Consider the following 15,102-nt stretch of genomic DNA (forward strand, 5'->3'; position numbering starts at 1 on the left):
GATATTATTAATTCAGAGCAAATGGGATTTGGACATTTTCATTTTATTTATTTTCTGTCATTATAAATTTTCATACAATGAATTTCACGTTACCAACAGCAGGTGGCGCCATGATAATGGAAGATAAGGTGTTAGGTTGGCGCCTGTCTTCTCTGTACATGCATGATAATATAAGGTGGAGTATAAAGCGGACACATTCCTCAGCCGATGCCAGGATGGAGGTAGACGTGGTGGAGTAGCTTTGGCAGTACCAGATCTCGGGAATAGACCAATGCAGAATTCCCAGATAACGAAATCGGCGTCCTCGCTTATGTCAAGTAATAGACTAGAAGGGAAATAATAACTGAACAGGCATTAACTCTTCCTATCTTGATAATAATAATAATTTTATTCATTTATATAGCGCTATTAATTCCAGAGCTTTACATACAATGGCAACACTGTCCCCATTGGGGCTCACAATCTAGAGTCCCTATCTGTATGTCTTTGGAGTGTGGGAGGAAAACGAAGAACCCAGAGGAAACCTACGCAAACACGGGGAGAACATACAAACTCCTTGCAGATGGTGTCCTTGGTGGGATTTGAACCCCAGGACCCCAGCGCTGCAAGACTGCAATGCTAACCACTGAGCCACCGTTTGATAAGTCTATGTTAGCAAATACACGTATTAAACATGAAATGTTTATTTTGTCCCTTCATTGCTCCTCCTGGAAATGAATGCCTAACTTGGCAAATGCTTCCAGACAGTCTGACAATGCAAGCCCTGATTGGATAGTGTCAGAATATGTGAGGACACACCCCTTCGACAAGAGGAATGGTAGTATCCTACATTTCCAGGAGGAATAACAGAGGGACATCACAAAATTGCATCATTTATTGATTAAAATAAGTCTGTAAAGCTATGAAAGTCTAGTGTACTTACACTACTTTTACTTAAAGGGGTTGTCATCCAGAAAGGAGGCAAAGTTGTTTGCAGGCTGGATGATAACATAGTTCATTTCTCAAGAAACTAAGTATAGGGAGGGGTTGTATGACCCCCAGTGTTCCTAAAACCCCGTGTACAACCACCACCCGCCATGTTGTTGTTGACCATTGTGTGAATATTATAAGCACTCACCAGTTATAATGATCACCAGTGTAATACACAGCAGTCCCATCATCATCAGCACCTGGGGAGGAGAGGGTTAACAGTCTCAATCCGTAATGTCCACAAAAAGTCTCCACAATCCGGCCACCAGTGGAGGAATTGCGGCAGTATTCATTATTTGGGGCAAGGCTGGCGGCCCCACAGAGGGAGACTATGGGGCTCCTGGAGAGGGGGGGCCCGGCACTACTTGGTCTCATACATTTTGATGTTCCTATGGGTCCCGATCACTTTTGTGTATAGCACTGCCAACCAAGGCACTTAAAGGGGAACCAATCAGTACGTCTTTACATATGCAAGTAGTTATATACTGGTAAAAAGTGATTGACCCCACTAAAATAATGACACCTTTTTTGGAGAGATCTGATGCGCCAGTCATGAGAAATCTAAAACAGAAGCCACATGCAAATCAGGCTGGGAGTGCACTGGGGGCGGGTCATTGCACTGTGAGTGCTTCTTTAAATGACACGCCCTCATTGCACTTGCTGCTCAGGACCTGTTGTGGATACCTGAAATTATCTTCTACTATCACAGATTCAGGACAGCACAGACTTGATATTACCAGGAGGAGGACAGCAACGGGGGTGACAGGTTGCTGGCGGCAGTATAGGATACAGAAGGAGAGGTGTAATGAGGGGGAAGACGTCCAGGAGGGGAGATGTAATGAGAGAAAAGACATCCAAGAGACAAGGTGTAATGAGGGAGAAGATGTCCAGGAGGGGGGATGTAATGAGGGAGAAGACGTCCAGGAGGGGGGGATGTAATGAGGGAGAAGACGTCCAGGAGGGGGGGTGTAATGAGGGAGAAGACGTCCAGGAGGGGGGATGTAATGAGAGAAAAGACATCCAAGAGACAAGGTGTAATGAGGGAGAAGACGTCCAGGAGGGGGGATGTAATGAGGGAGAAGACGTCCAGGAGGTGAGGTTGTAATGAGGGAGAAGACGTCCAGGAGGGGGGGGTGTAATGAGGGAGAAGACGTCCAGGAGGGGGGATGTAATGAGGGAGAAGACGTCCAGGAGGTGAGGTGTAATGAGGGAGAAGACGTCCATGAGGGGGGGTGTAATGAGGAAGTAGACGTCCAGGAGGGGGGATGTAATGAGGGAGAAGACATTCAGGAGGAGGGGTGTAATGAGGGAGAAGACGTCCAGAAGGGGGGGTGTAATGAGGGAGAAGACGTCCAGGAGGGGGGGGTGTAATGAGGAAGAAGACGTCCAGGAGGGGGGGGTTGTAATGAGGAAGAAGACGTCCAGGAAGGGGGGGGTGTAATGAGGGAGAAGACGTCCAGGAGGGGGGGGTGTAATGAGGAAGAAGACGTCCAGGAAGGGGGGGTGTAATGAGGGAGAAGACCTCCAGGAGGGGGGGTGTAATGAGGGAGAAGACGTCCAGGAGGGGGGGGTGTAATGAGGAAGAAGATGTCCAGGAAGGGGGTGTGTAATGAGGGAGAAGACTCCAGGATGGGGGGTGTAATGAGGAAAAAGATGTCCAGGAGGGGGATGTAATGAGGGAGAAGACGTCCAGGAGGGGAGATGTAATGAGAGAAAAGACATCCAAGAGACAAGGTGTAATGAGGGAGAAGACGTCCAGGAGCTGAAGTGTAATGAGGAAGAAAACGTCCAAGAGACGAGGTGTAATGAGGAAGAAGACGTCCAGGGGGGGGTGTAATGAGTAAGAAGACGTCCAGGAGGTGAGGTGTAATGAGGAAGAAGACGTCCAGGAGGGGAGGTGTAATGAGGAAGAAGACGTCCAGGGGGGGTGTAATGAGTAAGAAGACGTCCAGGAGGTGAGGTGTAATGAGGAAGAAGACGTCCAGGAGGGGAGGTGTAATGAGGAAGAAGACGTCCAGGGGGGGGGTGTAATGAGTAAGAAGACGTCCAGGAGGTGAGGTGTAATGAGGAAGAAGACGTCCAGGAGGGGAGGTGTAATGAGGAAGAAGACGTCCAGGGGGGGTGTAATGAGTAAGAAGACGTCCAGGAGGTGAGGTGTAATGAGGAAGAAGACGTCCAGGAGGGGAGGTGTAATGAGGAAGAAGACGTCCAGGGGGGGTGTAATGAGGAAGAAGACGTCCAGGAAGGGGGAGTGTAATGAGGGAGAAGACGTCCAAGAGGGGGGGGAATGAGGGAAAAGATGTCCAGGAGGGGGGATGTAATGAGGGAGAAGACGTCCAGGGGGGGGGGTGTAATGAGGGAGAAGACGTCCAGGAGGGGGGAGTGTAATGAGGGAGAAGACGTCCAGGAGGGGGGGGTGTAATGAGGAAGAAGACGTCCAGGAGGGGGGATGTAATGAGGGAGAAGATGTCCAGGAGGGGAGATGAAATGAGAGAAAAGACGTCCAAGAGACGAGGTGTAATGAGGGGGAATATGTCAAGGAGGGGGGTTGTAATGAGGGAGAAGACGTCCAGGAGGGGGGGGTGTAATGAGGAAGAAGATGTCCAGGAGGGGGGGGTGTAATGAGGAAGAAGACGTCCAGGAAGGGGGGGTGTAAGGAGAGAGAAGACGTCCAGGAGGGGGGGGTGTAATGAGGAAGAAGACGTCCAGGAGGGGGGATGTAATGAGGGAGAAGACGTCCAGGAGGGGGGGTGTAATGAGGGAGAAGTCCAGGAGGAGGGATGTAATGAGGGAGAAGATGTTCAGGAGGAGGGGTGTAATGAGGGAGAAGACGTCCAGGAGGGGGGATGTAATGAGGGAGAAGACATCCAAGAGGGGGGTGTAATGAGGGAGAAGACGTCTGGGGGAGGGGGTTTAATGAGGAAGAAGATGTCCAGGAGGGGAGGTGTAATGAGGAAGAAGACGTCCAGGAGGGGGGTGTAATGAGGGAGAAGACGTCCAGGAGAGGGGGTGTAATGAGGGAGAAGACATCCAGGAGGGGGGGTGTAATGAGGGAGAAGACGTCCAGGAGGGGGGATGTAATGAGGGAGAAGATGTCCAGGAGGGGAGATGAAATGAGAGAAAAGACGTCCAAGAGACGAGGTGTAATGAGGGGGAATATGTCAAGGAGGGGGGTTGTAATGAGGGAGAAGACGTCCAGGAGGGGGGGTGTAATGAGGAAGAAGATGTCCAGGAGGGGGGGGGGGTGTAATGAGGAAGAAGACGTCCAGGAAGGGGGGGTGTAAGGAGAGAGAAGACGTCCAGGAGGGGGGGTGTAATGAGGAAGAAGACGTCCAGGAGGGGGGATGTAATGAGGGAGAAGACGTCCAGGAGGGGGGGGTGTAATGAGGGAGAAGTCCAGGAGGGGGGATGTAATGAGGGAGAAGATGTTCAGGAGGAGGGGTGTAATGAGGGAGAAGACGTCCAGGAGGGGGATGTAATGAGGGAGAAGACATCCAAGAGGGGGGTGTAATGAGGGAGAAGACGTCGGGGGGGGGGGTGTAATGAGGAAGAAGATGTCCAGGAGGGGAGGTGTAATGAGGAAGAAGACGTCCAGGAGGGGGGGTGTAATGAGGGAGAAGACATCCAGGAGGGGGGGGTGTAATGAGGAAGAAGACGTCCAGGAGGGGGGATGTAATGAGGGAGAAGACATCCAGGAGGGGGGGTGTAATGAGGAAGAAGACGTCCATGAGGGGGGGTGTAATGAGGAAGAAGACGTCCAGGAGGGGGGGTGCAGGGACGGCAGAGACCGGAATCATCCCCTCCGCATGGCAAAACCAACCTCAGCGCAACATCTGTGAGAAGGACTGAGACTGAATGGAATAAGAAGTGTCTGCAATCACTGGCAGAAAGCAGAAAAAGCTGAAAAATTGGATCCAAAGATACTTTTTTTTTATAACTTTTCCTTATACAATGATTAACCCCTTCACACCCCAAGGGGGTACAGAAAATATAAGGGGAGACACATAAAAATGAGACCTAGTAACTAAATACTCAACCCCCTGCTCATATTGAAAGAGGTGCAATGCTAATTTTTTGACCCTCTGGTAGCAAAGTGCATGTGACCAAACAGGACCGGGCCCCCACTTGCTTTGGGCCCCATAGCAGCCCCTTGATTCTAGTAGAAAAACAAAATTATTTGGATAAAGTTTCTATTCACATTCAATAAACTAACGACCCAATGGCTCTGACTGACCTGAGCAAAACCCACCAGGACCAGTGCCGTAACAAAAAGTTGCCCAATCTTCAACAGGACCCCAAGCTGTCACGAGTCTGGTTTTCTCATATGGGATATTTGGGCCCCATAGACACCAGGGCCCGTCCACCTGCACCCACTATAATTACTCTCCTGGTGATTACGACCTTGGAATATGGTAATAAATATAGCCATGAGACACATCTCGCGGACACTGGCCTGGCAAACATTTGGGGTACCCACCTTGTTCCCCCTTTTTTCCATTTTCATATAGTACTTGCTACTGTTGCACTTTTTGTCCTCATGAACGTCTACGGCAGACGCTCCATCTTCTAAGGGGTTGATATCTCGGTCAATAACGTTTCGCATGTCTTCTTCATTCCTAATGTTCACAATGGAGAAGGAAATAATTCACACCCGTGTATTTGGGACAGTAATGGTTTTTTCCATTCTTTTGAAAAATTGTGCAAAATTACTAAAGTTTCTACAGGGGCGGCGGGTGAACAATCTCTTAATTATGTTTAGACAAAGACTATGACTTGGAATTCAAGGTGTTAATGTGCGATTCACACTATTCCTGCATTATATTATGGGTGAGGTTAGGAATAACGTTGCAGTTTTCTTGAAGACTGCAGCAGGTTTTCTAACATTCCTTAAAGAGGCTGTCCGTCTCTAAAATAAGCACATAATATACTTCAATTAATGAAGATATCGGCTTCTTCCCGAGGTCTAAATTTCTACGCTTGTGTTCCGCCCAGTACAGCATTTCCCAAAGGGCTTAAAAGACCTCTCTGACATCTCTTGTATTGGGCCCTCCAATGTGTGTGTAGTGAGGGCATCCATTGTAATACTGACCGGTCGCTGTCTTCTGCCGTTTCCAGCGCTGCGCCGGTCCTCTGCTGTATCATGTAATTGTGGCTCTAACTCGCTGTTCTGAATCTCATAGACTTAAAGGGGGCTTTACACGCAGCGATATCTCTGGAGAAAGTACCCGCCCCCGTCGTTGGTGTGTCACGGGCAAATCGCTGCCCGTGGCGCACAATATCGTTAGGAGCCGTCACACAGACTTACCTGCCTAGCAACGTCGCTGCGGCCGGGGAACCGCCTCCTTTCTAAGAGGGCAGTTCGTACGGCGTCACAAAGGTGTCACTAAGCGGCCGCCCAATAGAAGCGGAGGGGCGGAGATGAGGGGATGTAACATCCGGCCCACCTCCTTCCTTCCTCATTAACGGCGGACGCAGGTAAGCTGTAGTTCGTCATTCCTGAGGTGTCACACGTAGCGATGTGTGCTGCCGCAGGAACGACGAACAACCTGCGTCCTCAACAATCAACGATTTTTTGAAAATGAACGACGTGTCAACGATGGACGATTTGGTGAGTATTTTCCATCGTTAACGGTCGTTCATAGCTGTCACACACAACGACGTCACTAACAATGGCGGATGTGCGTCACGGAATCAGTGTCCCCGGCGATATATCGTTAGATACGTCGTTGCGTGTAACGGGGTCTTTATATTGAGAAATTGATGACCAGTCCACAGAGAAGATCCTGTGAGAACCTGACAACTGTGGTCACGTGATAAAGGAGAGGAGCGGAGTGGCGCTGCAAACGGCAAACATCAGCGATTAGTAACAGAAAATGCAATAAAAACAAATTAAATAAATGGAGGTGGTCCTTTAACTACTATAATAAGCACTCAGAAAATTCAGCCCTGATGACGTCCTCCAAACTAGAAGTGGAGCTGCTTGGACCCTATTCCTGATATTTAGAGATGAGGCCACTTGAGAAGGGGTTTGATCACTTTATTTCAACAAATGTGTTAGGGGACATGACTAATATATAAGTAACACAGGGTCTCCTCCTCCTCAGTCCTCACAGGCTGCACTGATTTCATGTTTGCTGATGGAGGAGCACATGCCTGGATTTTCCTTTGTACATTCACCTTAAAACATAATTATAAAAGTAAACCACCTCAGTGCATTCTTGTCCATTCTTTCTATAACATTAGAATAAACCAATCAAATTAAGTCAATAATAAATAAAAACCTAAAGATATATTATTTTTACTTAGTGAAATTACCGCTCTTCTCCTGAATCCGGCGCTGTTTTTCTTTTGTTCCTGGGCCTCTCCGTTCCTGAGATATGGCATCTTCTTCCATGAATATAAATCTATTCTTATTAGCCAAGTGGGCTTGGCCTTCAAGATAAGAGTTGAGGGCCACACCTGTGATAGTGGAATATGGGGGGTTGTGTATAATTTTGTGTAGCTTCATATTATAGGCGTGGTGCTCTGTCCATTCTGTGTATTCCTTGTGTGTACATTGTCCTGTTTGCAGGTCAATCACCCCCTGCTGGGCTTTTGTCCCTAGATCTGGTGGAGGGGGCCTGGGATCCACCCATTCTCTTTGTTTACCTGGAGATTATTCAGTCTGGCTGAGAACTTCAAAAGAGAAGCAGGAAGATTCATCCTCTAGGGGAGAAGCTGAGGTTTCGCAGAGAGACCTTGACATTTATCGTTTACTGGACTATATCCGTGTTTCTGGACAACTTTACCCTCTGTGTGGTGGATTATTTTATGGACCATCTGATTTTGCTTGGAATAAAGGATCTTTGGATTGTTTATCCATCTCTGGCTTTCTTGATTGTGTAATATGGGAGAAGACCCCGTGACAACACTCACTTGGTAACAAGAATAACTTTTGAAATAGGGAAGAAGGGGCCACATCTCATGAACAGAGAGGAGCAGGAACATAAGAAACACAAAGCCGGATTCAGATTCAGGAGAAGAGCAGTATTTACACAAGATAACAAAAAAAAAAGCAATTACAGCAAGTGACATTTCCTCCTTAAGGAAAAATCTAAAAATAAAAAAATTGCAAAATCATTACAAAGGGTAATTACAAATAAATGATAATGCCAAGCAGAATTAATTAAATGTTCCTTTCCCTCAGTCGCCCATTAACCTCCCTGACCTGCGCCTCCGTCCCTTCCGTCTCTCCGCCTGTGTCTGCAGGTCGTGTCCATCTCTCCCTCTGCAGACGGATTTATACACAGCGATGACGTCACTCCTGGAGCAGCGCAACCCCAGACTGCAGAGCCGGTGATCAGGCCGGACGCCCAGAGCTGCGCATCATCACTTCACTACATTACATTAACATTGACCAGGCCCCAATTCTTAAAGGGAACTGGTCATGTTCTGCTCCAGGCAGAAGGTCACAGGGCAGGAGGAAGTGATCAGATACATTTTGTGGGAAAACATTCAGTAACTAGCATTTTATTCACTGATATCCCTAGTGTCTGACTGCATAAGAGTCCAGTGGGCGGAGCCTAGTGATAGCGTTCTTGAGATTTTCATCTCACATCAATGTAGCCTTCTGTTGTCACTACCACAGTAAGGGTCATTTAATGACACATTAATGCAAAAAGGCATGTATACAATATTATGCTGATTACCAATTCAAACTGTGAGTGAACTTGTTGCTACACACCGACAATGACTGCAACCCAAGATCAGTACAGGATCAGTAATGTATGTACACAGTGACTGCACCAGCAGAATAGTGAGTGCAGCTCTGGACGATAATATAGGAGGTAACTCAGGATCAGTAATGTAATGTATGTACACAGTGACTGCACCAGCAGAATAGTGAGTGCAGCTCTGGACGATAATATAGGAGGTAACTCAGGATCAGTAATGTAATGTATGTACACAGTGACTGCATCAGCAGAATAGTGAGTGCAGCTCTGGACGATAATATAGGAGGTAACTCAGGATCAGTAATGTAATGTATGTACACAGTGACTGCATCAGCAGAATAGTGAGTGCAGCTCTGGACGATAATATAGGAGGTAACTCAGGATCAGTAATGTAATGTATGTACACAGTGACTGCACCAGCAGAATAGTGAGTGCAGCTCTGGAGTATAATACAGGAGGTAACACAGGATCAGTAATGTAATATATGTACATGTCGCGGGCGGGGGAGGAGGGTGTCAGCACTGCGCTCACCCCTCTGCTCGGGTCCGGCGGCTGCTGCTCAGTGGTGGCTCGAGCGGTGGGCCGGATCCCGGGGGTTCTCGAGCGGCGCTCCTCGCCCGTGAGTGAAAGGGGATTGGGTTTTGGGATGTTGTCTATTGTCCGTGACGCCACCCACGGTTGTGGTGATTTCACCACCGCTGCTCTATATGGGGATCCCGGGGGTGATGGCGTATAGCAGCGAGTTGTTGTGTTGCCCCTCCGTGGGTAGGGGTTGGTGATCCCGGGGCCCGGTGATGATGTGTGAGATGCAGGGCCTGGTGGGCGCAGGGACGCGGGGGCAGCGCCGTTCCTTGCGGCACTGTGGTACTCACTCAGCCTGAGACGATGACACAGTTCTCGGTAAACCACACGGCTGGAAAGACGGTTCCCACGGACGGCTGCACTTGCTTCCCCAGTAGGTGACGGTGATGTCCCTTTTCCTGCACCTAATGTTCTTGTTGGTTTCGATGGGTTCCCACCAGTAACCCGCTCCCCGGCTTCAAGCTGGACCGGAGGAGCTCTACTCTGTGCCCGCAGGCGCTGGCCCTTAGAAACTGGTGCCCTGGCGGTGGCGGTGTCTCTACTGTAATGTTTGGGCTGTTGCCTTCAATCGGGACTTGGTTGTTGGGGGATCTGCGTCCCCTTCACTGACGGATTTGGCAACTTATGGCGACTCCTAGCCTTGCCGGGGTCCGAGAGGCCCCTGCCCTGGTGCTGACTGTCCTTTGTCCACTGCTCCAGACCGCCGGGTCACCACCCGTCCGCGGTCCTTCCAGGAACTCCCGAGCAGTCACCCCGGCGGACTATCACCGCCGTCTGCTGACCTTGCTGTCTCTCGGCCCGGGGCACACACCCAGACCAACTTCAGGCTTTACAACAGTCACCTTTCTGTCCTCCTTTACCACTTCACTTTGCTTCCTTTCACTTTCATTGCCCTAGCTGGACCGCCTGGTTTTCCCGCCTCCAGAGCTGTGAACTCCTCGGTGGGCGGAGCCAACCGCCTGGCCCACCCCCTGGTGTGAACACCAGCTCCTGGAGGAAGGCAACAAGGATTTTGGTAGCTTTGGTGTGCCTAACTGGGGTGTAGGGTGTGGTGGTGTAATGACCTGTGACCCCTGGCTTGCCCAGGGCGTCACATTCCCCCTTAGCAAAATGCAGACCGTCCGCGGGCTGCCCGTCCAACACCGGTTTTATTTTTCTGAAAATGCATAAAAGTAAACGGTAACATATTTACATTTTTAATAATTCTTCCCATAACGGGAGGCACATTTCTTGAACGTTGCAACGGTTTACGGTTACGGTTTCCGCTCTCTCCCACCCAAGCAACCTGGCCCTGATGCTGCCCCTAAAACCCAGGCAGCACCCCTTGACCCCAGTCCTGCACCAAGTTACCCGAGCGGGATCTGTCCTTCCCCTCCAGAGGGTAGCCACCGGTTCCTGTGGTGGCTGGGCCCCAGCCGGCTCTACTGCGGGCCCTCCCTCCAACCTGCCTCTCCGGAGGCGGCATTGTGGAAACGGTAACGGCAAACAACTTATTTACATTCCACTTAACGTTTGTGGTTGCCCTGCAAGTTCACGGGCTTGTCCATGGAAAGTTCTCCATGCAACTTTTTAAACGGTCCCCACGGGGACAACGGTGCCGGCTCCGGACGGTTTTCTCTTAATCACGGTTGATAATCTGGTAACTGTTCGGTTTCATTTCACTTATCATTTTTCAAAACTTTCAGACAAAACAACTATTCAGACTTTGGTCCCAACGGGGACTGTTGCAGCGGGCATCCGCTGCCCTACTCCGGATAGTCGGCTTCAGCTTGAGCAACTCCATCCCCCTCCACCAGCATATCCAACATGCACTGACATGCCTGCTGTGACAGGGGTACCCGGTACCCATTTCCACTGGTACCCGGGGTATGGAAAACCACTGGGGCTCCTACATAGCGGGGAACGCTCACTTGCCTCTTCAAACTCAGCAGCGGACCCGGGGCTGGGGCCGGAGTCATCATCTCTTGTTCCTGCGTCAGGCGGGTTGCCGCCAGCTGCCGCAGCCTCCTGGCCTCCAGCGTCCAGCATTTCAGACCCTTCTGCGGTAGCACGGAGCAGCAGATTAGGCGAGCTTACACTGAGGCGCCCCATAAGTAACGGCAAGGGTGATGCATAGGCCGAAACTAGGCCGGGCCCCTCAGCCGCAGCGGCCGGTCCCTGGTAGGACATAGGGACGTGGGTCACCAGTCGACTCTGCTACATCCATTCCCTCTCCGTACATCGGGACTGTTGTAATCAGCATCTCCACCTCGCTGGTCCACCGCTCCATCATCTGGAGGATTTGTTCCTGCTGACGCTGATGGAACTGAATCACCCGGGGCCCTTCATCCAGGCCACGGTCCCGGGCTCGGGGTCTGGCACAGTCTCTACTGGGACTTCTGGCACCATGCTGTTAAGGGGCCGCGGTTCTAGCGGTTCCCCCTGGTGTACTTCAGGGACGTCCCGGACGTCTGCAGCCGGCTGGTCCGCCGGAGCGGCTGGGCAGGGTATCGCTACCGGTTGGGCAGGTAGCGGGCCTAATGGCGGGGCGGCAGCAGCTATCACGGGTAGCGGGGCGAGAGACAGGGTGAGCGAAGCCGGCCGGGCCCCTCAGCTCCAACGGCCGATCCCTCAGGAATACAAGGGGCGTGGGTCGCTTACCCGCTCTTCCAACTCCTCTTCAACCTCGCGTCTCCACATAGCAGCCACCACGTCCGCCATGTCGGTCTCCCACTCCTCCAGGAGGAGTTGCATGTGGGCCTGCAGACGGTTACTCAGTGGGACGGTCCGGTCCCTCAACCACGTCGCCGTGCCAGGCGCGGGGGCTTCCTCGTTGCGAGTGGGGTTTTGCATCTTGGTAACGAGGTCTTCCAGGAACCCAATATCGCTGCAGAGTCCTGGCGTCCCCTGCTTTTATAGCTGCTCTCACATGCAGCCAGCCACCATCGCGTCCCCCTTAGCTTCTCTTCCGCCACTCCTCTATCGGGCGGGGTTTTGGCCTTCGCGCCTCTGCTGCTCGAGAAGACGCTTGAGCGGGGACTTTTGCGCCAAAGATGGCGGCTTCTGAAATTTTTCAGCCGGATACCTCCGGCGGTCACAAGGCGCACCTCTACCCAACGGCAGAGTGGTAAGATCCTGTTCATGATGCCAAGTTGTTGCGGGCGGGGAGGAGGGTGTCAGCACTGCGCTCACCCCTCTGCTCGGGTCCGGCGGCTGCTGCTCAGTGGTGGCTCAAGCTGTGGGCCGGATCCCGGGGGGTTCTCGAGCGGCGCTCCTCGCCCGTGAGTGAAAGGGGTATTTGGGTGTGGGGATATTGTCTATTGTCCGTGACGCCACCCACGGTTGTGGTGATTTCACCACCGCTGCTCTATATGGGGATCCCGGGAGTGGTGATGTGGAGCAGCCAGTTGTTGTGTTGCCCCTCCGTGGGTAGGGGTTGGTGATCCCGGGGCCCAGTGATGAGGTGTGAGATGCAGGGCCTGGTGGGCGCAGGGACGCGGGGGCAGCGCTGTGCCTTGCGGCACTGTGGTACTCACTCAGCCTGACACGATGACACAGTTCTCGGTAAACCACACGGCTGGAAGACGGTTCCCACGGACGGCTGCACTTGCTTCCCCAGTAGGTGACGGTGATGTCCCTTTTCCCTGCACCTAATGTTCTTGTTGGTTTCGATGGGTTCCCACCGGTAACCCGCTCCCCGGCTTCAAGCTGGACCGGAGGAGCTCTACTCTGTGCCCGCAGGCGCTGGCCCTTAGAAACTGGTGCCCTGGCGGTGGCGTGTCTCTACTGTAATGTTTGGGCTGTTGCCTTCAATCGGGACTTGGTTGTTGGGGGATCTGCGTCCCCTTCACTGACGGATTTGGCAACTTATGGCGACTCCTAGCCTTGCCGGGGTCCGAGAGGCCCCTGTCCTGGTGCTGACTGTCCTTTGTCCACTGCTCCAGACCGCCGGGTCACCACCCGTCCGCGGTCCTTCCAGGAACTCCCAAGCAGTCACCCCTGCGGACTATCACCGCCGTCTGCTGACCTTGCTGTCTCTCGGCCCGGGGCACACACCCGGACCAACTTCAGGCTTTACAACAGTCACCTTTCTGTCCTCCTTTACCACTTCACTTTGCTTCCTTTCACTTTCACTGCCCTAGCTGGACCGCTGGTTTTCCCGCCTCCAGAGCTGTGAACTCCTCGGTGGGCGGAGCCAACCGCCTGGCCCACCCCCTGGTGTGAACACCAGCTCCTGGAGGAAGGCAACAAGGATTTTGGTAGCTTTGGTGTGCCTAACTGGGGTGTAGGGTGTGGTGGTGTAATGACCTGTGACCCCTGGCTTGCCCAGGGCGTCACATACACAGTGACTGCACCAGCAGAATAGTGAGTGCAGCTCTGGAGTATAATATAGGATGTAACTCAGGATCAGTAATGTATGTGCACAGTGACTGCACCAGCAGAATAGAGAGTGCAGCTCTGGAGTATGATACAGGAGGTAACTTATGATCAGTACAGGATTAGTAATGTAATTTTGCGTCCTTTCCGCTCTGCGCTGGAATCTTTGGACTTTGTTTTCTTAATTATCTTGATGCTTTTATTGATTCTTATCATTTCTCTATCCTTTGCTGTCTTCTTTTTTTGCCTTGTACATCCGTACACAATTACAGATTGACACAATCATGAACTGCAAAAAGTCCCAGAACATTTCCCAATAGATGCAATCTTCTGAGCCGACGATAGAGCTGGGACAAGATGAGAGTTGGGGAGAAGTGTCAGCACCTCGGGTATCACACGATCGGATACAGCTGCAGGAGATGACGTCGCTGCTCCTCATGTGAAGCAATAGACTGGAAGAGAAACAGTTAATGAACAGGCGCAGCGCTCCTGCACAGAGTCACCACTAGAGGGAGCTCAGGAGCTACTGTTGTCTTAATGGAAGCTAATTTGTGTACACATTTTCCCATGATGCATTGCTGATAAGATTCCTTAATTACAGCCCGTCCTCCTCCTCCTCAAGGTTCATTGGGTTTGAAACAGTTTTTTGGGAGTTAAAAAGTCCCAACTAATCGGGCAAAGCCCTGCAGAAGTAAGAGGATAGTGCATATTATTTAGGATTTACCCTCCTGATCCGCCGAGCACGCTGCTTGTTTTAATCTCACATTTCTGACTTCTGGGTGTCTAGGAGCTTCTATATTCAGCCCCATTAAATGCCCTCCGCCCGCTTTTCAAGGATCTGGAGCCCCCGCCCGGCGCGGTCTGGAAGACTGCACGTTCATATTAGGCACATTGGCCACAAAGCCTTGTATCGCGGCCTGTGCACACAGTGGGGGGTTTTGCGCACTTGATATGGAGCCTTAGACCCGGCCGACGTCCCGTAATAACATCATTAGTGATGACTGACAGGGATACGTCAGGTGTGCGGCATGTGATGTAATGAGGACAGACGCAGAGAGGTGACATGAAGAGTCACAAGACCACCGGGACCAGCATCACTTCCATCATCCGTTCTTATAGAGGAGGTAGGACTCGGAGGTCTCCTTTACTGATACACAGCTCCAAATCCCCTACACTGACAGATAAACTGTATCCCTGTATGCAGACGGCTCCTGAGCTCCCCCTAGTGGAAGACTCCGCACCACAGAAATAAGAAATTATTCTACGAATGGATGAAGGAGAGAAAAATGACTGCAGGAAATCGTAATAGACAAGAGGCAGTCTGTGGAAATTCCAGAATTTCCTTAGATAAAACTCACCGAAAATAATAATTAGCAACGCAACACAGAGCGAACCGATCATCATCAGCATCTGTGGAGAGGGAGACATTGTAACAGGAGGCAAGTCCTTATCTATCACACACTTATCTATCTATCCCTCTATC

General features: G+C 51.2%; 1 long non-coding RNA gene across 1 annotated transcript in view; it reads right to left on the reverse strand.

Moving 5' to 3' along the window:
- Positions 1 to 57: 57 nt before the first annotated feature.
- The window catches only part of LOC142310718 (uncharacterized), a 26,481-nt gene continuing 11,436 nt past the window's right edge, over positions 58 to 15,102 (reverse strand). Inside the window, exons 2-4 of the long non-coding RNA XR_012754209.1 lie at positions 5,447 to 5,585; positions 1,118 to 1,169; positions 58 to 343 (exon numbers count right to left, since the gene is read on the reverse strand). This is a non-coding gene — a long non-coding RNA (uncharacterized LOC142310718). The remainder of the gene's footprint in view (positions 344 to 1,117; positions 1,170 to 5,446; positions 5,586 to 15,102) is intronic.

This window comes from Anomaloglossus baeobatrachus, chromosome 5 (genome assembly GCF_048569485.1).
Source record: "Anomaloglossus baeobatrachus isolate aAnoBae1 chromosome 5, aAnoBae1.hap1, whole genome shotgun sequence".
NCBI lineage: Eukaryota > Metazoa > Chordata > Amphibia > Anura > Aromobatidae > Anomaloglossus > Anomaloglossus baeobatrachus.